Raw genomic sequence first — 6726 nt, 5'->3', positions numbered from 1 at the left:
TGATTGGGCCGCATGTTTGGTATACAGAATGATTTGTGACAGTTCGTAAGTTTATCATCAAGTGATCACTCAAACACTTGTGTATACCTCTTAATTGTCATCTACGTGCCGATACGGTCGTTTTGGCAGTAATTAGAGTACATTTGGAGTTCGGGTCAAAAAACCGTCTTCATTTTCTAAATGCCGAGTCAGAATGTTCTGGAATGTTCCGGATATTTCTATTCCATATTTTCCAATCTTTTGATCTTTGGTAAAATATCTCCCGTAATATTCACACAAAATATTAAGGAAACAAGATTAATCCGCTATTCCATAATAGAAACGCGAAAATCTTTCTTCCGCAGGAGGAAACCACTGAGGAAAGGACGCAGCAAGTGCTGCGCCTATTCCAAGGGACGCAATGTCTGCTGCGCATCTTCCTTAGTCCTTTTCTGCATATTTTCCGTATCTTTCCGAGATTCACTTCTAAAGTTTCTCCGAAAACCCTATTTCCTCCGTGTGATTAGTATAAATAGAGACCTTCGGTCTTCATATTTCTCACGCGAGTGTCCGCCCTTCTCTTCTCCCTTTGCATTCTAAGACCACGTTCTTGCTTTTTGGCGTCTACGTGCTTGAACTTTCGACCACGTAAGCTCGGATCATTATGAGTACCAGCCTCGTTTTGCATGACCGACCAATTTGACCAACTCCACAATTAATCAACTTAATCAATCTTATTCGTTTTCCTTCTAGAGGTCACTTTCGTCGTACATTCGAGTCGAGCATCACTAAACGTTAACTTAGTTCATCTCGTTTCGTCAAACATGTAAGTCCGAGGGTGTAAGTCCTTCTTTTGTTTATTGTTCTTTATTATCGTAATTAATATTGTAAGATTTATGTCGAAAGTATTCTTAAAACCGATTTGTAAAACCTTATTTTAAAACCCTTTTTACGGATTATCAGAAGACAACCGTCGAGAAAGGACGCAGCAACTGTTGCGCCTCTTCGAAGGGACACAGTACCTACTGCGCCTCTTCGTGAGGCTGCCGCAGTTCCTGCTTCCTTTCTTCTTCCTTCGTCTTTTGATAATTCGATTGTTTTGTTTCGTTTTCAATTATTAATATTTCTTTTAACCCGATAATTTAAGTATGATAATTTTAACTTGAAATTCATAATTCTTCATAATTAATTCATCTTTTAAATCCCGACTTAAATCCCTTATAATCCATATTTGCGTGTTTTCGTCATTAAAATCAATTCGGTTTTTAGAGGTTTGATTCATCCATATTGAATCTCTGGAATTCATCTTTGATATATTTTCATCTGTTATTTACCGTCGCCATCATTAGTTCATCATTAATAACCTGTTTAGTCTAATTAATTTGATTAGTTTGTCAATTTGTAAATAATCTTATAAATCTTGTAAATATTCGTCCTAATTAGTTCATCCATGTTTTATCGTTTTTATGACCTCATTCACACGTAAATAATATGTTAATCACTTTCATCCGAGTCAAATATCATTAACCGATCATTAAATTCACCAATGAATATTAACGAGATGCGGTTCGCTTCACGACGAAACTCAACCCAGAATGATGCATCGACTGCTGCGCCTCTTCCAAGGGACGCAGCTCTGCTGCGCCTGTTCCCGGTTGATTTCTGTCCCTGAACTCCCGTTTCTGCCTTGACTTAGTTATTAGATTACGTATTTAATTAACTATTACTCGTATTATCATCCATAATCAGTTCGTTTATTCATTCATTCTTTCTTTTCTAAAACCATCCGTTTTAAATATATTTTCGACATAAATCATTGAATTCGATGTAATTATTGTATTATTGTTGTATTTCTTTATTGTATTATTTGTATGCTTTCACATGCAATTAACCTAAATTTCTACCTCGACATTAATTGTATGTTAAATTACGTGTTAACCGACTTAGTATTAATTCTCACATGTTAGGATTAATTTATTGGATGTTGCATTGCATGCATATAATCAACAATATATCGAGTATAGACAATTTCCCTAATCATTAGTAGAGGCCGCTATCGAGGCGGGCGGGATTAGGTGTTCCATCAAAAGAGCTTCCTAATAAGTACCCTCACCCCTTACTCCAGATCTCTGTGAACATCCGTGTTCATTGGCATCCACGAGAGTCATTCTAGACATAGAATGCTAAGGGTAACGAGTGCTTAGTGTTCATGTCATTACTTTGTGTCTTGACATGACACGAGGTATTCGAACGGTTTCCAATTTTCCACAATAAATTGTTGGCGACTCCACAAATGCAAACAAACAAAGAGGAAAAGCTTTCTTCGCTTTTTCGCCCCCGTGGGCCCGCGTCCACAGTTTGGCGACTCCACTGGGGATCATACACTTACGTGTAGCCAAAAGGGTGAAACTTGAACAAGGTTAGGGAATAGTTTGTACAAGACAATTGTCGGTTTTCATAGCTCGGTCTTCCTAGATCGTTTATTCGGCCTTCCTAGGCCCAACTCAACCCATTCGACCAATCGTCCCGTCTAAACGGTCCTAATTCTTATTTGGGCCTAAGGATGGATAGCGATTGACGTCATCCAAACAATGGTACTTACTCTTGTTTGTATCAAGGACTTTCACTACTTGAGGAAATGGACTAGGAATCGGCCTTACTCTTGTTTGGTACGAGCCTCTCCACAGAACCCGGGTTTGATTGTTCGGTATGGCAACCCACCCTTTAAAACCAAAACCCTTCTAAATGCACTCAGCATCCCGTTATAATGCTTGTATAATGTTTGTACCATATGTGATCACCATTTCTAAACAAAACCATGACGATTTTTGTAAAATCAAAATCCTTTTTAAAATGTAAAAATTTTCGAAACATAGGCCTAATATTAGCGCAAAACCAGTTGAAACTCTGTCCAATTGTCGAGTCAAAATTCGGGCCTCAAAACTCATTTCAAAACCTCACTTGGAGTCCACTCCTACAACTACACTAAAGTTGACTAGGACCAACATTTTCAAACTTTTTCATTTCCTCAAAGCTCACTTGACACAAGTGGCACACTCCCACTTCACGAGTCCAAACATTTCTTTTTTCGAGTAAGTGTGCTAGAATGGTCGATCGTGTTTTGATTCGTCGTCGATCTCTTATCCAGTTCCCAAGATGCCTGAAACAAGCGACGTGAACTACAACCAACTCCAGAATGGTAATGATCAAATCCTAGCCATACTAGCTCGTCTCCAAGTCACTCAAGACCAAGTGTATGATCGCCTTGACACAATCGAGGGCCGAATATATGCCGTGGAAATGAGGATGCCTCCTCGAGAAAGTGAAGTGTTTGATGAATTCGTGAATAACTTCGGGGACGAAAACCCTCCCATAGGTATGACTACAGCTGAGAAACGACTCCAATACTTGGAGGAACAATTGATGTATCTCAAAGGGGATGACATTTATAGGGAAAATAATCGCAAACATGAAGCAGTGAGTTCCAAGTTGCCAACCAACTTCAACATGACGGATATCCCTAAATTCTAGGGGCATGAAAAGCCTTTGAACCATATCAGTGCTTTCAAATATTACATGTCTATCAAAGGCATTAAACCCGAGATGTTCTTAAGGATCTTTCCTTCATGTCTTGACACCATCCCAAAACAATGGTTCTATTCTCTAGAGCACAAGAAAATTGCTACCTGGGACGATGCCGCAATTGAGTTTGCCAAACAGTATGCGGATAATGCTGAAATCCAAGTCAACATGCGCACTTTAAAGGTTCTTACCCAAAATGACAAAGAAGGTTTCACCGACTTCCTAAGTAGGTGGAGGAAGACTTGTACTCAACTTGTTGAACGTCCAGATGAAGCTACCCTCGTGGAGAAGTTCGTGGACAACCTAATGCCCATCTATGCAAGTCATTTTAGGTACCAAAACATTAAGACCTTCAAAGACTTAACCGTACTAGGAACAAGGATCGAAGATGACATCCGTAAAGGGCTCTTGTCCAAAACGGTAGGTCGTGGATATCAAGACTCAACCAGTCGCTCTTACGGCTCTACTAGCAAAACTGATGAAGTTAACCTTCTCGAGCCATCTAAGAAGAGTACCCCACCAATAAAATTCACAAATCTTGGGGACACATATTCCAATGCTCTAAAAAGGTTGATGAAACTAGGTAAACTTCAACCCATAGGCCCTACACCCGAACCAGAAAAGAAATCCAAGTTCTGGGATGAGAATTCGTACTGCGAATACCATAGAGGTAAGGGACATGATACAGAGAAATGCTACAAACTGAAAAATGTACTTCAAGACATTATTGAAGACGGTCGCCTACCAATACCGCCTGGAGGTAAGCCTAACAACACTCAGAATCCTCTTGGAATTCTAGTGATTACAAGTGAAGAATCTACCATAGATTGTTCACACCTCATTTCTCTAGTCGAAGATGAAATTCATGCAATAGAGAATGAAGGGAACTACTCTACCATCTCCCCAACCATCACCGATTTCATTGCATGGGCAAAAAGTGTGAATAGGCAAGTCATGGAACTAGAGAGTGCAGTGGCAACCCTACGTGATCCCAACGCAACACCTAAAGAACGTGCACCACTAGTCTTCTCTCAAAACACTACGATGCAAGAAGTAGTTGTTGGAATATGTGTCCTCCGACAATAATGCGATCAAAATTGTCGATCATATTGATCACATGTTTAAATCTCATTTTAAGAATACGTAAGGGATGATTCATTTTATAGTCAACTGATCAACATTAATCGGTAATGATTGGCTTGCTAGAGTTTGACGTTGCGTCTTTGTGGGACGGTGGTGGTCAGTTGATCCCTTAAGGTCACACCTAAAGGATGATGCCCTTATCTATAAAGTTGATTAATTGTATGACGATGCAAGTTGATCAATTCTTTAAAATTGAACAATTCGATTTATGAGAGAGAATATTTATCTTATTGTAATGGGATTAAATAAGATTTATTTTAGTAATAAAATGCTTTGTTACTAAAATTATTTATTATTTGAGAAACAATAGAGATAAGAATGAATGGTTAATTATAATTACAAGATGTTGTGAATTATAATTATATGACCTATTTTATTTATGTGATCTAGTATCACTAGTCAATTTGTTTTATGTAATTTAATTAATTCATGAAATGATATTTATGTGATAAATATGCATTAAATTAATTAATAACATGTATCATACTACATGTGACATATTGTGTGACAATTGACAAAATAAAATGGTAGTCCATTTTATATAGATGGACCGAAATAAGAGTGTAAAGGGTGTTAGTGTGTGAATTATTTTATGAGATAAAATAAGCTAATGATAAATAACTTACACCTAGCCTTACAAGCCTAAGGTATAGAAAAGAACAAAAAGAAAAGTGAAGGACCATATATTGGCCGCTTTTCCTCACCAAAACCGGTGGCCACTCTCTTATTAAGAGAGTTTTGTTCTCTTATATTTTCTAATACACTCAAGCACTCAATATACATGCAAAACTCTCTCTTTTGTTCATCTTTTCTTAAAAATTAGAGAAACTATGATCAAATTGTTCATAAAAGATTACTAAAATTATTAGTGTAATATATGAGTGTTAGTAATCAATTTTAAGGTAAACTACTAAACTAATATCTAGCTAATATAATTTAGTGAGAATAAGGGATAATATTGGGTGCAATCAAGAGGAGAATCTCTACTTTGGGATTTTTGGAGGATCATCCTTATATTCATTGTAGCTCAAGAACTAACAAGAAGGAGATCTTGTTGGTGCCCTTTTAATCCGAAAATCATATGGTGAGAAAACGATTTCTTCTCTATATTTACTATTGTTTGCATGCATAAGATTTGTATTTAATTTTATGACTAAATTAAATGTAACATATATGAATATGTTGAATAATGAGATAATTATTTCCAACAAGCGGTATCAAGAGCATTAGGTTGTTTGCATGCAAATCGGTTATTGTTTTTCCGAGTTATACGATTAACATATAAAACTTATAAATTTGTGTTTATTATGATATATCACGAAATTTATTATGCATGTTAAAGTTTCCGGTCCTAAAATGTTTTAGGATATTTTGGTTTAATTTATGGATTTTATTGTTCATTTTATATAATAATGGCATTAAAATGTGATTTTTATGATAAAAATGTCATTTTTGGACGAAAAATAGCTAAACTTCGAATGTTTCAGTGGTTTTTGGATATGTTTTCACATATATTATTTTTAGATGACCTGTAAAGTTTCATAATTTTTGGAGTTATTATGCTCGAAATATGGATTTTTCATGATAAAAATCGAATTTAAATGAAAAATAGGTTAATATGAGAAATATTTCGAATCTAGTCATAGAAATTTAGCATGTTGTCACATGAAATTTTACAAGATGTGTGTAAAATAATAGGCTATATTGAAGTCTTTATGCATGATTTATGAGTTTTTGATGAAAAATAGCATAAATAGTGACTTAATTAGTGAATAATTGCTAAAACATACTTCATGACTAAGGAAAAACGTCACATGTTGTATTTTATTATCTTTTTCAGATCTAAAATTTAAAAGTTGATGGATTTAATTTTTCTCATGTTTTTATGATTATAATTGATAAATCCGATAAACCGCAACATAGTTTTTCCGATAATTTTTCGTGATTGTAACCTAAGGTTTTTGAACATTATGAGTGTCATGGTATTTTTCCAGAATGTTCAAGAGTTTAAATTTCAAATTT

The sequence above is a fragment of the Silene latifolia genome, chromosome 5, assembly GCF_048544455.1.
Source record: "Silene latifolia isolate original U9 population chromosome 5, ASM4854445v1, whole genome shotgun sequence".
Lineage (NCBI taxonomy): Eukaryota > Viridiplantae > Streptophyta > Magnoliopsida > Caryophyllales > Caryophyllaceae > Silene > Silene latifolia.
This window is presented reverse-complemented; position numbering follows the sequence as displayed.